Below are 19,215 nucleotides of genomic sequence, written 5' to 3' on the forward strand. Positions count from 1 at the left end.
CTGCCAAGCTCTTACAGTATTCTTCAAAACATTTATCGTTCAGAATAGTGCATCAAATTAAGTAAGCGGGATTTCTGAAATGGGAAAAGTTAGAGCCTTTTTGGAATAGAAGTTAAATTCAACTTGCAGGCTGTGAAAAAGTTCTTGATGGAGGATAAATAGAGTAGTGCAGTCAGGGTGATTAATCTTATAATGATACACCATGAAAAACAGGCTTTTGTGTCACCAGACTTAGAAAAGGCAAAAAGGTGCCTCTGAATCAGTTATTAGGATCAGGTGAAATGTCCCAGCTTGTCACACAGTTTGATTCACAAGCAATAAACTGACCAAATGGTACCCAGACTGGTTCTGCAACATCTCAACTTACTAAAAACATTGAGAAATTTATGAAGTTGGAAACTTGGCATCTGCAATGGCTAATGCTTTAAGATCTCTGGCTTGCTCAGTCTTGTACAATAATTTGGAGCTGTAAATCAGAGTTTATTAGCATTTTCAACTGGCAGGGTGTTTAGACCAAAGCCAGAAATTACAATGTTTGACAAATACGTGTACGAGGGTAGGGGTAAAAAGTACACTTCTGTTAGTCAGAACCACTGATAAATTAGTTTGGATAAAGAGTCAAAAGAATAAAACAGAGGGTGCCACAAAATATTTCCCAATCTGCAGAAATGTACTAACAATAACTCGGGAAGGTACCTACACCACCAGAAAAGGAAGGCAAGGGTGACAACTGGGAGAAGGAGAAAAATAATAGAATTGGTACTGCACCAGTCCATGGATTAAAATAGCATTTGATTCCATACTATACTGCACTTTATTGGCCAACTTCCTTAAGAAAGACTTGCATTTATATAGCGCCTTTCACAACCACCGAACATCCCAAAGTGCTTTACAGCCAATGAAGTACTATCTGAAGTGTAGTCACTGTTGTAATGTAGGAAATGCGGCAGATAATTTGCGTACAGCAGGCACCCACCCACAAACAGCAATGTGATAATGACCAGATAATTTGTTTTAGTGATATCGGCCCAGGACACCGGGGAGAACTCCCCTGCTGTTCTTTGAAACAGTACCATGGGCTCTGTTACATCCATGAGGGGGCAGACGGGGCCTCGGTCGAACGTCTCATCCGAAAGACGGCACCTCCGACAGTGCAGCACTCCCTCAGTACTGCACTGGGAGTGTCAGCCTAGATTTTTGTGCTCTAGTCTCTGGAGTGCGACTTGAACCCACAACCTTCTGACTCAGAGGCGCGAGTGCTGCCCACTGAGCCACAGCTAACATTCAAAATTCCACACCAAAGTACCATATTTTTTTTAATTATGTGCCTATCAACATGAGGTCAGTGATAAGGAAATTATCACTCCAACCATCATGAAGCACTCCTAGATCTAGTCTGGAGGTAACAAAGACATGCTTGAGGGTTTCAGCAGCGGAGTGCCTGAAGCAAGAGTGGCGACAGGCAATGTTGCAGAGGTGAAAGTAAGCGGTCTTGGTGATGGAGAGAATATGGGTTTAAAGCTCAGCTCAGGGTGCAGCAAGTGTGGTTTAACCCTGAGAATGTGGCTGGGGAAGGAGATGGAGTCAGTGGCAAAAGATCAGAATTTGCAATGTTTCCAAAGATGGACCTCATTCACCCAGAAAATAAAAATATAGACAGTCCTCTCATCGAAGCAGAATATATTTCTTAATTGATTTCCGGGCATTTGCTTTCACTACACTACCAGGAAGTCTGTTCTACTGTTAGTCACCTTGTGTGTGATGAATTTCCAGAGATCAGACCTAAATTAATCTTTCGCTATCTTGAACTCGTAGCCCCTTGTTCTACTATCACAGCTAATTTGTAGTATTCAGATTTACTTTTCCTGTGCTATTTACTATCATACGTATAAAAGGTTTCCTCTTTAGTTGCCTCATTTCAACGTCGAAAAACCCAAGTTTTGGCAATCGTTCCTCATAACTTTGATGCTAAGGATCAGTCTCTGCATTGCCTCCACGGCTTGTAAACATCTCTCTGCAGCTCTCCGACATTTGCTGCAGTATTGAGTTGGATGTTTCCCTCTCCTACGTTTCCACCAGGTACTTCATATTACTGTTACCTCAACTCACACTTGCACCCTCAGCTGTTATTTAGAGCTCCAAAGAGGAGATATGTAAATGAAGATTTAAATTAAAAGAGAAATTGTTGTAGGGTAAAGACAAACAATTTGAAAGTGTCAGTGCTTTACTTTAGAGTTACCGTCTTCTTTAACTGCACAGAATCAGTGCATAGCCCTTTTTTCAAATCTGTTACAACCTTGCATCCAACACTACCGTATTTGGTTAATATTAAATATGTGAATCATAACAAGGAATAATGATTAAGATGGTTAGCTAGTAAAAATGTTGCACTGCTACAGTGGGAATGCTCTTCTAAGCTTGGGGTTATATCACATTGCTGGAGCAGAGTGAAAGGAGCTTTATTCTGTACCTAATCTGACCAAGGGGAGTTTGAAGTTTTTTTTAATTTTTTTTATTCGTTTATGGGATCTGGGCGTCGTTGGCAAGGCCAGCATTTATTGCCCATCCCTAGTTGCCCTTGAGAAGGTGGTGGTGAGCCGCCTTTTTCAACCGCTGCAGTCCGTGTGGTGATGGTACTCCCACAGTGCTGTTAGGGAGTTCCAGGATTTTGACCCAGTGACGATGAAGTCCTCTTCTAAGTCAGGATGGTGTGTGACTTGGAGGGGAACTTGGAGGTGGTGGCGCTCCCATATGCCTGCTGCCCTTGTCCTTCCCATACGCCTGCTGCCTTTGTCCTTCTAGGTGGAAGAGGTCGCGGGTTTGGGAGGTGCTGCCGAAGAAGCCTTGGTAAGTTGCTGCAGTGCATCTTGTAGATGGCACACACTGCAGCCACGGTACTCCGGTGGTGGAGGGAGTGAATGTTTAAGGTGGTGGATGGGGTGCCAATCAAACGGGCTGCTTTGTCCTGGATGGTATCGAGCTTCTTGAGTGTTGTTGGAGCTGCACTCATCCAGGCAAGTGGAGCGTATTCCATCACACTCCTTACTTGTGCCTTGTAGATGATGGAAAGGCTTTGGGGAGTCAGGAGGTGAGACACTCGCCGCAGAATACCCAGCCTCTGACCTGCTCTTGTTGCCACAGTATTTATGTGGCTGGTCCAGTTAGGTTTCTGGTTAATGGTAAGCCCCAGGATGTTGATAGTGGGGGATTCGGCGATGGTAATGCCGTTGAATGTCAAGGGGAGGTGGTTAGACTCTCGCTTGTTGGAGATAGTCATTGCCTGGCACTTCTGTGGCGCGAATGTTACCTGCCACTTATCAGCCCAAGCCTAAACGTCGTCCAAGTCTTGTTGCATGCGGGCATGGACTGCTTCATTGTCTGAGGAGTTGCGAATGGCGCTTAACACTGTGCAGCGCCACTGTGAAGTGTCCAAAATCAAAAGTTGTTTTTATTCTCCCAGCGTGATACCCCAAAGTGAAACAAACAAACGTACACACAAACAAAATTTCAAGACAAAAATAGCATCAGTGCTGCTAGTATATGTACACTTTATGTAAAGGGTGTGGTTAAAGTTGGCTGGGAACAGCGATTACAAGTGGATAACTACATTTGTTCAGTTCTGGAGTATTTCTACAGTGTGCACAGATAGGGTGAAAGTCCAGAGATCCAACCTAATCAGTAAAATCAGTGCAACAATTAGAATTTGCTCCTTCAGGGAGATTCTACTTTACTAGGTCTGCCAAATTGAAGTGTTCCTGTGGTAAGGACTATTGAAACCACAACTCAGTTCCTCCACTTGTGCATTTACCCACAGAATCATCTGGTGTGGTGCTGAGGCTTGCAGAACAGGGAGGCCCCAGGTTCAATCTCCAGTCAGTGCCAACGTAGCTGATCTTTGCTAGGGAAGAAATAGGAACAAGAGGGGAAGGGGGGATAATCATCAAGAAATACTACTCCAGATTGCGACCTAGAGCCCCCTACTGCAAAATGCACTACTGCACCTTGGCCAAGAACAGAATTGCGCTTTGCCCAAATAACTTCTGCAATCCAACAGCCTGCTGACACTCACAGTTCATCTCAGAGAAAGAGGAGCACTTGGGCGAGGTACTGAGGGGTTGGTAGCGGTGTCTGTAGAACTGTTCCCCAGTAGTCAGCACCTTCAGGAGTGGAAAATGGAAAAAGAAATACTCCTCAGTAAACTCAAATTACAGGCCTCATTCACTACTGTCAAATTACTTCTATTGTAGTGCTCAACTACTGTCCAGCTATTACCAGCTGGTTCAGCACAGACTCACAGCGGAGCTTGGGACTTTCCAGCCTGTACAAATTAATTCCAAAGAGTCAGAGTTATACAGCACAGAAAGAGGCCCTTCGGCCCATCATGTCTGCACCGGCCATCAAGCCCTGTCTATTCTAATCCCATTTTCCAGCACTTGGTCCGTAGCCTTGTATGTTATGGCATTTCAAGTGCTCATCTAAATGCTGCTTGAATGTTGTGAGGGTTCCTGCCTCTACCACCCTTTCAGGCAGTGAGTTCCAGATTCCAACCACCCTCTGGGTGAAAAAGTTTTTCCTCAAATCCCCTCTAAACCTCCCACCCCTTACCATGAAACTATGCCCCCTGGTTATTGACCCCGCTACTAAGGGGGAAAGTTTCTTTCTATCTACCCTAATCTATGCCCCTCATAATTTTGTACACCTCAATCAGGTCCCCCCTCAGCCTTCGCTGCTCTAAGGAAAACAACCCCAGCCTGTCCAGTCTCTCTTCATAGCTGAAGCGCTCCAGCCCAGGTAACATCCTGGTGAATCTCCTCTGCACCCTCTCCAATGCAATCGCATCCTTCCTATAGTGTGGCAACCAGAACTGCACACAGTATTCCAGCTGTGGTCTAACTAGCGTTTTGTACAGCTCCATCATAACCTTCCTACTTTTATACTCTATACCTCGGCTAATGAAGGCAAGTATCCCATATGCCTTCTTAACCACCTTATCTACCTGTCCTGCTGCCTTCGGGTATCTATGTACATGCACACCAAGGTCCCTCTGATCCTCTGTCCTTCTTAGGGTCCGACCACTCATTGTGTATTCCCTTGCCTTGTTTGTCCTCCCAAAATGCATCACCTCACACTTTTCAGGGTTAAATTCCATTTGCCACTGTTCTGTCTATCTGACCAACCCGTCTATATCGTCCTGTAGCCTGAGGCTTCCCTCCGCACTATTTACCACTCCACCAATTTTTGTGTCATCTGCGAACTTACTGATCATACCTCCTACATTCATATCTAAATCATTAATGTATACTACAAACAGCAAGGTACCCAGCACCGATCCCTGCGGTACACCACTGGACACAGGCTTCCAGTCATAAAAACAACCTTCGACCATCACCCTCTGCCTCCTGCCACTAAGCCAATTTTGGATCCAATGTGTCAAATTGCCCTGGATCCCATGGGCTCTTACCTTCTTGACCAGTCTCCCATGCAGGACTTTGTCAAAAGCCTTACTGAAGTCCATGTAGACTACATTAACTGCACTACCCTCATCCACACACCTAGTCACCCCCTCGAAAAATTCAATCAAATTGGTTAGACATGATCTCCCCCTGACAAAGCCATGCTGACTATCCTTGATTAACCCTTGCCTCTCCAAGTGGAGACTAATTCTGTCCCTCAGAATTTTTTCCAACAATTTCCCTACCACTGATGTTAGGCTCACTGGCCTGTAAATCCCTGGTTTATCCCTACTACCCTTCTTGAATAATGGTACTACGTTAGCTGTCCTCCAGTCCTCGGACAGCTCCCCTGTGGCCAGAGAGGTTCTGAAAATTTGTGTCAGAGCCCCTGCAATCTCCTCCCTTGCCTCACACAGCAGCCTGGGATACTTCTCATCTGGGCCTGGGGATTTATCCACTTTTAAGCCCACTAAAACCACTAGTACCTCCTCCCTCTCAATGCTAATTTGTTCAAGTATATCACAATCCCCCTGCCTGATTTCTATGCCTACATCGTCCTTCTCCATAGTGAACACAGATGCAAAATATTCATTTAAAACCTCACCCACATCTTCCGGCTCTACACACAGATTGCTACTTTGGTCCCGAATGGGCCCTACTCTTTCCCTGGTTATCCTCTTGCCCTTAATATACTTATAAAACACCTTGGGATTTTCCTTTATTTTGTCCGCCAGCGTTTTTTCATGCCCCCTCTTCACTTTCCTAATTTATTTATTTATTTATTTTTTAAAAAAGTACCCCCCTGCACTTTCTATACTCCTCTTGGGCTTCCGCTGTTTTTAGTCCTTTGTATCTGCCAAAAGCCTCCCTTTTTTTCCCTAATCCATTCTTGTATATCCCTTGACATCCAGGGTTCCCTGGACTTGTTGGTCCCACCCTTGACCTTTACAGGAACATGTTGGCGCTGTACTCTATTTCCTTCCACTGTTCTGATGTGGATTTTCCTACAAGTAGCTGATCCCAGTCCACTTTGTCCAGATCCTGCCTTATCATATTAAAATCGGCCTTCCCCCAATTTAGAACTTTTATTTCCGGTCCATCTTTGTCCTTTTCCATGACTACCTTAAATCTCACCGAATTATGGTCACAGTCACCAAAATGCTGTCCTGCTGACACTTCTACCACTTGTCCGGCTACATTCCCTAGAATTAGGTCCAGTACCGTCCCCTCTCTTGTAGGACTTTCTACATGCTGGCTCAAAAAGCTCTCCTGGATGCACTTTAAGAATTCCGCACCCGCTAAGCCTTTCATACTCTGACTATCCCAGTTAATATTGGGGAAGTTGAAATCCCCATCTATGATTACCCTATTTTTTCTACACCTCTGAGATTTGCCTACATATCTGTTCTTCTATCGCCCCCTGACTGTTTGGGGGCCTATAGTACACTCCCAGCAAAGTGCTTGCCCCCTTTTTGTTTTTAAGTTCTACCCATATGGCCTCACTAGAGGAAGCTGCTAAGATATCATCCCTCCTTACCCCAGTAATTGACTCCTTGATTAATACTGCGACACCCTCTCTTCTTTTACACCCCCCTCTGTCTCGCCTGAAGATTCTATATCCCGGAATATTGAGCTGCCAGTCCTGCCCCTCCCTCAACCATGTCTCTGATAGCAACAATATCATACTCCCATGTGATCATCAACACCTTCAATTCATCTGCCTTACTCGTAAGACTCCTTGCATTAAAATAAATGCCATCCAGCCTTGACATACTCCCTTGTGCCGTTACATATTTGCTCTGCCTTCCAGACTGACTTGGTTTTTCCCTCTATATTTGGCTGTGCATCACCCCCTACGGATAGCTCCACTCCGTATCCCACCCCCCTGCCAAGTTAGTTTAACCCCCCCCGCAACAGCACTAGCAAACCTCCCCGCAAGGATGTTGGTCTCGTTCCGGTTCAGGTGCAACCTGTCTGACTTGTACAGGTCCCACCTTCCCCAGAAACAGACCCAGTGATCCAGGAAACTAAAGCCCTCCCTCCTGCACCAACTCTTTAGCCACCCATTCATCTGCTCTATCCTCCTATTCCTATACTCACTAGCACGAGGCACCAGGAGTAATCCAGAGATTACAACCTTTGAGGTCCTGCTTTTTAATCTGCTACCTAGCTCCCTAAATTCTTGTTGCAGGACCTCATCCCTCGCTCTACCTATGTCGTTGGTACCAATGTGAACCACGACCTCTGACTGTTCGCCCTCCCTCTTCAGAATGCCCTGCAGCCGTTCACTGCCTTTACCCATTAGGGTCATCAGGTGAGCCAATATTATCAAATTACAAACCAAATATACAGTCTGCTAGTAAATGTGCATCAGAATTAATAACCAAAATAGTCATCTGAACTTTGAATCATTGGCATTTATATAAACTCTAGACGATCTCATCGATCTCCTACATTACTACACTGCAGAATTACTTTATTGGGTGTAAAGTGCTTTGGGACATCCTGAGGTTATGAAAGGTGCTATATAAATGCGAGTTCTTCCTGTGGCGATACACATGGGGAGTCAAGGCTAAGTGTAGCCCTCAGATGAAAGGGCATGGGAATAACTAGATCAGGGCATGCAGACACAATACAGGACTCATTTTAAAGCCATATAACCTGTCCTTATTTTTATATTTACATCATCAATTCCCATGTTCACATTTATAATGGTAACTGCCTGGGTAAACTTCTCAAATTGTAATTGCATCCTCTCACCAGTGGTAGCAGTGCAGCACATTCATTGGCAAAAGGGTATAATTACAGCATGACACACACATGTGGGCAGTTTTCATTATTAACATGGAGATGGAATTTCTAATGGGGAAAGTTAACAGCAACTGTGTGCAGATACAATTTTTTTTTAAATATCAGATATATAAATGTGCAGGAAACTCTAGTGCACTTTACCAAGCACGAGCTTACGGTTCAGAGCAATTTGCACAGTGCATTACACCAATTTCTGTAAAAAATTGCCAGAACATTATGAACATCAATATCCCAATTAGATCACTATTCTACTTTTCATAAAAAGTGTTTGGATCATCTGTTTTCATCCACTTTGCCGACTCAAGCATTTCAATATTCTATTTTCGAACCCAAATCAATCATAATTACTGCCATTTTATCAGGAGTGAAGACAGTTTAAAACTGTACTTCTAGTAAAGCTGGTAAAACATCAAGATAATCTGTGTATTCAGATCACTGCACTCTCCTCACACAAAGTTTAGAGATTCCACACACCAAGAACATAGCCAAAGGAAGAGCCAGTGTAAATATAATACACAAACAACAAATACAATTTTAAACCATAGAAAATAGTGTGTTTTGGTAACCTATGGGCTGCTTGTATCCATTCACAAGGATCACTGTGAAGGTGGTTGTGGTGATTGAAGGTCAATCATCACAGCCCCAGGACATCGCTGCAGGAGTTCCTCAGGGCAGTGTCCTAGGCCCAACCATCTTCAGCTACTTCATCAATGACCTTCCCTCCAATATAAAGGTCAGAAATGGGGATGTTCGCTGATGACTGCACAGTGTTCAGTGCCATTCACAACTCCTCAGATAATGAAGCAGTCCATGCCCGTATGCAACAAGACCTGAACAACGTTCAGGCTTGGGCTGATAAGTGGCAGGTAACATTCACGCCACAGAAGTGCCAGGCAATGACTATCTGCAACAAGCGAAAGTCTAACCACCTCCCCTTGACATTCAACGGCATTACCACTGCCGAATCCCCCACCATCAATATCCTGGGGGGTCACCATTTCTGACCTTATGTTGAAGGGAAGGTCATTGATGAAGCAACTGAAGATGGTTGGGCCTAGGACACTGCCATGAGGAACTCCTGCAGCGATGTCCTGGGGCTCTGATGATTGACCTTCAACCACCACAACCATCTTCCTTTGTGCTAGGTATGACTCCAGCCAGTGGAGCATTTTCCCCCCAGATTCTCATTGACTTCAGTTTTACTAGGGCTCCTTGATGCCACACTCAGTCAAATGCTGCCTTGACGTCAAGGGCAGTCACTCTTGCCTCACCTCTGGAATTCAGCTCCTTTGTCCATGTTTGGACCAAGGCTGTAATGAGGTCTGGAGCCGAGTGGTCTTGGCGGAACCCAAACTGGGCATCAGTGAACAGGTTATTGGTGAGTAAGTGCCACTTGATAGCACTGTCGATGACACCTTCCATCACTTTGCTGATGATTGAGAGTAGACTGATGTGGCGGTAATTGGTCGGGTTGGATTTGTCCTGAGTTTTGTGGACAGGACATACCTGGGCAGTTTTCCACATTGTCGGATAGATGCCAGTGTTGTAGCTGTACTGGAACAGCTTGGCTAGAGGCACGGCTAGTTCTGGAGCACAAGTCTTCAACACAATAGCCAGGATGTTGTCGGGGCCCATAGCCTTTGCTGTAGCCAGTGCGCTCAGCAGTTTCTTGATATCACGTGGAGTGAATCGAATTGGCTGAAGACTGGCTTCTGTGATGGTGGGGACCTCAGGAGTAGGCGGATATGGATCATCCGCTCGGCACTTCTGGATGAAGATGGTTACAAACGCTTCAGCCTTGTAGATGGTGGGGAGTCAGGAGCTATCTTCTAAATCTTCTCTTGAACCATACAAAGACACAATACTGCATGGGGGGTGGATTTGGAGTATATGATTATATCCCACTAGTTAGAAATTTGTTCAAGATGGTGAGCAGAGCACAGCAGATCTGCAGGCAAGTCCGCCAACAATACAATATCTAGAAAAAGCACCATAATTCTTTCAGAAATGGTCAAAACCAACACTCTTGACTCGAAATAACAACAGAAAATGCTGGGAAAACTCAGCAGGCCAGGCAACATCCGTGGAGAGAAATTAGAGTTGACGTTTTGGGTCGAAACCCTTTTTCAAAACTGGAAAGAAAAGAAAATAGATCGAAGGCATGGCTGCGATAGAACAAAAGAAGTAAAAGAGACATTAAGAGGTATTCAAAACCAGACGAGACTCTTGACTCAATCCCTTACGATGCCATCCATGACATCGTTGACCAAGACAGTGATTGCAATCAATGACAGTGGATTACCTCGTCTGTACCTATTCTTCTCGACGGAGGAGTAATGAGTCTCCTATCTAATCTGATATGGATCTTGGACCAGGTAACAACTTTGGAGGTTCAGGCTCCAGCAACCCAGTTGAGGAGCCAAGTAATTAGTACAGAATACATTCACATACAAGACTGTGAAGACCACCGTACAATTCTAATAAAGTGTGCCAAGGTAAACTTAATGACTATGTTCAACAGCATTGTATGTCATTGGTTGCTAGTTTCTTTTTCCCCTCTAGCTGTGGGCAGGTTAAGCCATTTAGACCAGAAAGTTGAAGGGTTTGATCCCAGTCTGTGCCGAGTTATAGGAACTCAGTTGGGGCACTATAATCAGTTTCAGAGACCCAGGAGGAAAAGAAAAAATAATTCAGCCAAGCTTCCACAGTTGAATAACTTGCCAACACTTGCTGTCAAGACTGACTCATGAAGAATGGCCACGTGGACCTGTGGAATCATGTTAATCACTGAGTGCAGTGACTGTTGTGATGTGGTAAACACAGCAGCCATCAGTCTCTAGATGAGCTCAAGTCTTGGTGTGGGACTCAAACCCATAACCTTCTGACCCAGAGGTAAAAGTGCTACAAGTGAGCCAAGCTGGCATTATTACTGATAATACTACTTATCAGCAATGAGAGTAGTAGGACTAGATGGACTCACTGCTCCTTTCTCTCCAAGGCCTGGACTGAAATCCAGCCCTGATAAAAGGATGGTTCCGGATTAAATTAACGTGGCCAAGCGCAATCCAGTTCTCACTGGACAGGGTTCCACAGCACAAATCATTTGCTTAATTTGGCCCACGGAGACTTACTGAAAGGCCACGAAAAAGACTGGGAATGATTGGTCTAGGTGCGTAAACCTCACACTGGCGCAATAGAGGGTTTTCTTCTCAGACTGGGAAGTTTGTTAGGGTACATCCGTGGGGCACAATAAGCTTTTCTCTGCCTCTGGCCTATGATGCATCTGACCAGAGAGTTTATTAATTTAGACAAATTTGTCAGAAGTTTCCCACTGTCCATTACCTTGAACACAAAATTAAAATGTAAACTAATTATTTTTGAATGCTTAAAACTATTGATTTTTTAAAAATATATAAATGGTAAATCCCTCCATGATCCACTCTCCTTCTGGCATGCAAAATTTGATCTTAAACTACACTTCTATAGCTGTCCTCAGGTACAGAAAGGTGCCGCGGAGGCCTTTTCTGGGCAAAGGGAAGATAAACAGACACCAGCAAAGTTATGGAGTGGGGCCAATGACACAGTTGTAAAGAAGGCCTTTTTAGGAGGCTTTTGAAAACAGGGAAAAGGTTCTAGGAGGTCATGGAAAAGTCTTTAAACATTTTGTGAAAAGTAGAATTTGTCTTGTGAATAGAAGAGGAGGAGGATCTTTTTCTTGCTATGTATGTTTGAAAGAGCAACCATCAATGGTGGAGCGGAGGACGTGGGGGAGGGGTAAACCAGTCTCATAGAAGTGAATGACATGTGCAGACACAAATAGCTGGAGAAGATCACGGAGGTAGGGTGAGGCCATGGAGGGGTTTGAAAGCAAGAGGTTTTTAAAATCAATTCACTGGAAGCCACTTGACTTGGCAAAACTAGAGATACTAGGGATACGAGACATTGTGCAAGTCTTGCATTCTGAATTGGTTTGCAATTTTCCTAGAGAGAGTGAGTGTTGGCAGGTTCCTGGAGCATGGAGGATATCACAGCCAGGTCCAATCCATTCCTGGCCCAACAGCCATTCACTTGCACTTTCCAGCAATAATCAATGGATAGTGACCAGAAATGGGAATCCTGTTCGTTTTCCCTTCCCAAGCCCAGGGGCAGAGGCCAATTGTGCACTTCTACTGTCACCCCAACTACTTTTAGCACAATGTTATAATCTAGCATATTTTGAATACTTTTCTGGCATATTGTGACGCATCATTATAAACAAGATACATTCATTTCTTAGCCTGCAGGCAGTTAATATGCATTACAAAACATTCAATTCAAAATGTAAAAACAGACATTGCTAACGTTAACTTCCTGAAATCTGAATAATTTCCTGATGTAGTTATTTTTGCCTTGCACTTGTTTAATTTGTGACCTTCCTTGTCTATACGCCTCAGTAATAGTGAGCAGCACATCAGGCAAACTCCAAGTTGTTTCGGATTTCCAGCATCTGCAGTATTTTGCTATTTAACATAGTTAAGCTTTGATCTTACTGCAGTCACCTTCACTGAATTACCCTATAAAATTCAGGACTATTAAAAAAACAGGACTATTAAAAAAACAGGACTATTAGTCCATCCTTCAGGTGAGATATTCATTTCATACCTCGCCTGGTTGCTTGTTAAAATTCCCATAGCATGACCCAAAGAAGAACAGGGAGTTCTCCCAGTGTACTGGACATATTGTTCCTTAACCAACACCACCAGCTTTTTGTAGAAACCTGTAACTGCTCATGTAATTAATTCTACGTAAAGCGCTTTGGGGTGTTTGTAAGATGTGATAAGACATTATATAAATGAAAGCTTCTTCTTTCTTCTAATTGGCTTGCTCTCTGAAAGAGCCAGCACAGACTCAATGGGCCAAATGGCCTCCTTCTGTGCTGTATTATTCTATGATTCATGGGAGAAGGGAAGGAACGAGGCCAGCAAGGCCCCATGTAATCGTTTTCATTTGTGGTTTATTTTTATCTTTAGAGCACCTGTATCCCCTGGGACAGATAGTGTTCTAGGAAACAATTGCCTGTGTCCCAATTAAAATCTGCCTGCCCTGGGTGCGACCGAAATGATATCAGATTCAGAGAAGTGCAGAATAGTTTTGCAACTCCGGCTGAAACGTTGCCTTATCAGTTAACAGATTAATCTTTACAGTTTTTCTGCTTACACTCTGTACTGTGCAATTGTTATATTCACACTCCTACCCATTTCCAAACTTCAATTCGAAACAAAATTTAATTTACAGATTTATTTTTAAAAAGTGTAAATGACAGGGAAAAAGTTGCAACAAACATCCTGAAACATTCTGGACATTTAAGGGCACCACTAGTTTTGTAATGTGCAGCAGTCAAAATGCTTGCAACTTGCTGCTGTTTCCACAGAGCAAGAACTGTGGTATCCAAGTAGGATTATGTACTGATTTTTTAAATAAAGCAATGCAAGAGTATATCACAAAGAAGTATTAAATGAAAGGGGAAGCACTAAGTTCTCTCCTTACACACAAACGCCAAACAGCAAGAGATCTCAGGCACCTAAACAAAACGCTAAATATTCTGTTGCTGTATGGGGGACGGGGGTAACTCCTGGTTATTGCAGTTCCCATGTCTGATTTCTATCTAGCATCACCTGCTGACAGATGAAAATATATGGATATTATCTGGAGGACAAGAATTTTCTGGGATACTCTCACTGTCAAATGGTCTGCCGACTAATTAAGAGGAGAGATCGAGTAGAATGGGCCTATACTCTCTGGAGTTTAGAAGAATGAGAGGTGATCTCATTGAAACCAATAAGATTCTTAGGGGGATCGACAGGGTAGATGCTGAGAGGTTGTTTCCCCTGGCTGGAGAGTCTAGAACTAGGGAGCATAGTCTAAGGATAAGGGGTCGGCCTTTTAAGACTGAGATGAGGAGGAATTTCTTCACTCAGAGGATTGTGAATCTTTGGAATTCTCTGCCCCAGAGGGCTGTGAATGCTGAGTCTTTGAGTAGATTCAAGGCTGAGATAGATAGATTTTGGGACTCTAGGAGAATCAAGGGATAGAGAGATCAGGCAGGAAAGTGGAGTTGAGGTCAAAGATCAGCCATGATCTTATTGAATGGCAGAGCAGGCTCGAGGGGCCGTATGGCCTCCTCCTGCTCCTAATTCTTATGTTCTTATGCAAGAGTGGCCATTTGGGCAAGGCATGAACAGTAGCTGTAAAGTTGTATCCCGCCAGTTGTCAGCACTCAAGATGGGGAGAAAGTTGGGGGAGGCGGTGAAGATTGACCAGTTGACCGTTCTCATGTGAACCTGGACTGCAGAGGAAATCACAGCCAAGTGCAATCCTGTCCTCACCCAACATCCACATCTGTACTTTTCAGGCGGAATCAATGTACAGTATAACCTCTACCCGAGGCACTGAAGCCAATTGTGGCACCCCAAATGCTGCCCATTTGGGAACTGGCCTATAAGGTTTACTCCAATAGCAGACACTGCCTTTATCACCAATCCATTGAGGAACCCTTATTCCAAACACGTTTTTTTTTTAAAAACACACCAGGCAGTGTGGGAATGTTAAGCTTCACCAATTGCTAGGTGATTAAATGAACCACCAGGTACAGTACAGAGCTACAGACTGGAAAGGTTCCAGACTAAGTCTCAGATCTATGCTGATTTCACCTGACAGTGTAAGGGTGCTAGAAAACAGACTGCATCCTTGTCCTGGCAAGGAGGAGGAAGGGAAGGAGGATGGGAAGAAAATCAATCCTTGCTGGAAAGGTGCATGTACAGGGGCGTCAGCTTAGGACAGTATCAAGCTCAGCTATGATGCCCCCGTGGTGAAATAGCCTGCCATTCACACACATGAAGAATGTCATGGATGAAATACTATACGGAGTGCTATCAGCACCTATTGGGATGCATTCACAGCACTAACTCATGCACTTTACTCCAACCCACAGGAAGATTCTTATTGCAGGATTGTTATAAATCGCTTTCAACAATCTATTGTCTATGGCTACAGTATCTGCTGTGGTTCAGTGGGTAACACTCTCGCCTCGGAGTCAGGAGGTTATGGGTTCAAGCCCCACTCCAGAGACTTGAGCACATAATCTAGGCTGACACTCCAGTACAGTACTGAGGGAGCGCTGCACTGTTGGAGGTACCGTCTTTCGGATGAGACGGTAAACCGAGGCCCCCATCTGCCCTCTCAGGTGGATGTAAAAGATCCCATGGCGCTATTTTGAAGAAGACCAGGGGAGTTCTCCCGGGTGTCCTGGCCAATATTTATCCCTCAACCAACATCACTAAAACAGATTATCTGGTCATTATCACATTGCTGTTTGTGGGAGCTTGCTGTTTCCAAGTTGGCTGCCTTGTTGCCTACATTATAACAGTGACCGCAATTTAAAAAAAAAGTTAAATGGCTGTAAAGTGCTTTGGGACGTCTTAAGGTCGTGAAAGGCGCTATATAAATGCTAGTCTTTTTTCTTTCTACTTATGTGGAAATTTTTGCATTACAGTCTTCAGATTATATATATATTCAATATATAACTGCAAATATATAACTTCAGTAAATATATATATTACACAGTCTTCTCTATACATTTGGCATAGTTACTGATACAACACCCCTTTACAAAATAGTCAAAACAAGCAACCCACATCAGGACATAATTAAATATCCAGTAAATCCTGGTCATAATAGATTTCTGACTATTACAGATGAAGCATCACTATCTCCTCCACAACCCACCATTGGAGGTCACGATACCAGTGCACGCCCCACTGCCAAATCACCAGACACTTCAACACCCTCCTGCTCATTCACCAACCTTACCAGACGCATGGAGCACCAACCAACCCCAATCCCACTTGCATGCGGGCTAAAGCAGGTCCAAAACCAATTATCAATGCCTACTCTACACTCACCATGAACCTCTGGGCAGACCGCATGCTCAAAGGCACCATCAGCCCTTGGACACACAGGTTACCTGGTGCACCTCACCCGCCCCCCCAATGTCCAGCTGGGCACAGAGTTTAGAAGAATGAGAGGGGATCTCATTGAAACATAAAATTCTAACAGGACTAGACAGACTTGATGCAGGAAGGATGTTCCCGATGGCGGGGGAGTCCAGAACCAGGGGTCACAGTCTAAAGATAAGGGTTCACCTGACGAAGGAGCAGCACTCCGAAAGCTTGTGACTTCAAATAAAGCTGTTGGACTATAACCTGGTGTTGTGTGACTTCTTACATTTGTCCACCCCAGTCCAACTCCGGCATCTCCACACTAAAGATAAGGGGTAAGCCATTTAGGACAAAGATGAGGAGGAATTTCTTCACCCAAAGAGTGGTGAACCTGTGGAATTCTCTACCACAGAAGGCAGTTGAGGCCAATTCATTAAATATATTCAAGAAGGAGTTAGATGTATTTCTTAAGGCTAAAGGGATCAAGGGATATGGGGAGAAGGCAGGGACAGGGTACTGAATTTGGATGATCAGCCATGATCTCATTAAATGGCAGAGCAGGCGCGAGGGTCCGAATGGCCTGCTCCTGGCTCCTATCTTCTGTGTTTCTATGTTGTACTTGGTCAACCCTACTCAAATACAACAGCCTGATCCACCGCCAACACCAACGAAACAGAAGGACCAGCTAGCAGGAAAGAGACCAACTTCTTCTACCTCATGTTACAGATCCCCCTCCCCATCAGCCTTTCGCCCCTCAGAAAAAGGCAGCAGTTGCTGACAGACACCCCCCCCCGTTTGAGGGTTACTCACTCAACCGGTTGATAGAGCGGGGTCGATATCGTCGAATGAAAAAAAACACCGGGCACCAACACCCCTCCCCACCCGGTCCCCGGGAGTGGACTCGAGCCCGGCCGCCCCTCCCCCAATGGAACCCCCAAAGCGGACGGCAGCAACCGCCGGGTTCCCGCGCGCGGGGGCGGCACCAGCCCAACGGCCGGAGGCAGCGAGGCTCCACCGTGCGCCCCGGCCCCGACCCTCAACACCCCCTCATCCCGACCCTCAACACCTCAACCCCCCCTCGACACCGACCCTCAACCCCCCCCCTCGACACCGACCCTCAACCCCCCCCCTCGACACCGACCCTCAACCCCCCCCTCACCCCCCCCTCGACACCGACCCTCAACCCCGACACCGACCCTCAACCCCCCTCACCCCCCGACACCGACCCTCAACCCTCCTCACCCCCCCCGACACCGACCCTCACCCCCCCCGACACCGACCCTCACCCCCCGACACCAACCCTCAACCCCCCTCACCCACCACCGTGCGCCCCGACACCAACCCTCAACCCCCCTCACCCACCACCGTGCGCCCCGACACCAACCCTCAACCCCCCTCACCCACCACCGTGCGCCCCGACACCAACCCTCAACCCCCCTCACCCACCACCGTGCGCCCCGACACCAACCCTCAGCACCCCCTCTCCCCGACACCGACCCTCAACACCCCCTCTCCCCGACACCGACTCTCAACACCCCCTCTCCCCGACACCGACTCTCAACACCTCCTCTCCCCGACACCGACCCTCAACACCCCCTCTCCCCGACACCGACTCTCAACACCCCCTCTCCCCGACACCGATTCTCAACACCCCCTCTCCCCGACACCGACTCTCAACACCCCCTCTCCCCGACACCGATTCTCAACACCCCCTCTCCGACACCGACCCTCGACACCCCCTCTCCTCTCCGACACCGACCCTCGACACCCCCTCTCCTCTCCGACACCCCCTCTCCTCTCCGACACTGACCCTCACCCCCTCTCCTCCCCGACACACACACAACCAGCTTCAACATCACAGTCACCATTCTCATTTAACCAAATCTACACTGTAGAACTTAAACTGATCCAAAAAAAAGTCTGCCATCCACCTCACCTGAGACAGGTAAATAAATCATTAACTTACTCAACAAGAAAAACGTTTACTTAAAACTCTTGCGATTGTTATCTTGATTTCCCCCTCATCCCCATTCCCCATTTAGATTATGAACTAAACCTTAATTCGGCGTGTTAAACTTACGTGAGTTTACGAGTCAGTTGTGCTTACCAAGACCAATCCTTCGTAACTAACTTAGAAGCAAGAGTAAAATCCAATTCTAATTTCCCACAATTCAAACTCTTGAAAGCGCCTGGTGGCAATCGCAATGGACTTCATACGCCATCAACTGGAGAGACTGAAAGCTACCCTTTAAAGCAGAAGGACAAGATCAACATAAATGGCTTGCAAATATTTTTAAAAAAAACAAATGTCAAATAAATTTGAGCAAAATACTGCAGATGCTGGAAATCTGAAGCAAAAACAGAATGCTGAACACACTCAGCAGGTCAGGCAGCATCTGTGGAGGGAAGACAGGTTGAGATTTCAAGGTTGGATTCTCTGTCAAAACTGGAAGATATTACCAATGAACAGCATTTCAAAAGGAACAGAACAAAGGGAAGAGGGAGGGAAAACACACACACACACACAAAGAGCTGAATCACCAAATGATAGGAAGAATGAAATAGAATAAAGAATCAAATTGCATTTATGTAGAATCTTTCACAACATTCAGACATTCCACTTTTCAGCCAATGAAGCACTTTTGTAGTCACTGTTGTAATGCAGCAGCCAATTTGCACAGAGCAAGCTCCCACAAACAACAATGAGATAATGACCAGATCATCCCGAACGATCAGTCCTCAGCAAAGGCCTGAGCTTCGTCCCCTTATGTCCCCATCTCAATGAATTTCGAGCTCGGCACGACACTGAGCTCTTTTTCCGTCGCCTTCATCTCCGTGCCCACTTCTCTGGCCAGGAGTCTTCCCCCCCACACAGCTGACCCTATCTCCCGTTTTCAGAATTCTCATTCTACCTGGACACCTCCCTCTGGCCTCTTAACCTCTCTAGATCTTTTTATTGCAAACTGCCAGCGTGA

The 19,215-nt window shown here is 45.5% G+C and overlaps 1 protein-coding gene across 1 annotated transcript in view; it reads right to left on the reverse strand.

Annotated features, from left to right (window-relative positions):
* LOC147108041 (semaphorin-4E-like) overlaps nt 1-18,480 on the reverse strand; it is an 82,219-nt gene extending 63,739 nt beyond the window's left edge. Inside the window, exon 1 of the mRNA XM_086004474.1 lies at nt 18,321-18,480. The gene's annotated coding sequence lies outside the window, so the exon portion shown is untranslated. The remainder of the gene's footprint in view (nt 1-18,320) is intronic.
* Between the last annotated feature and the right edge of the window lie 735 nt (nt 18,481-19,215).

Source organism: Somniosus microcephalus, chromosome 13 (genome assembly GCF_052327205.1).
Source record: "Somniosus microcephalus isolate GS21.2 chromosome 13, FLI_Smic_1.0, whole genome shotgun sequence".
Lineage (NCBI taxonomy): Eukaryota > Metazoa > Chordata > Chondrichthyes > Squaliformes > Somniosidae > Somniosus > Somniosus microcephalus.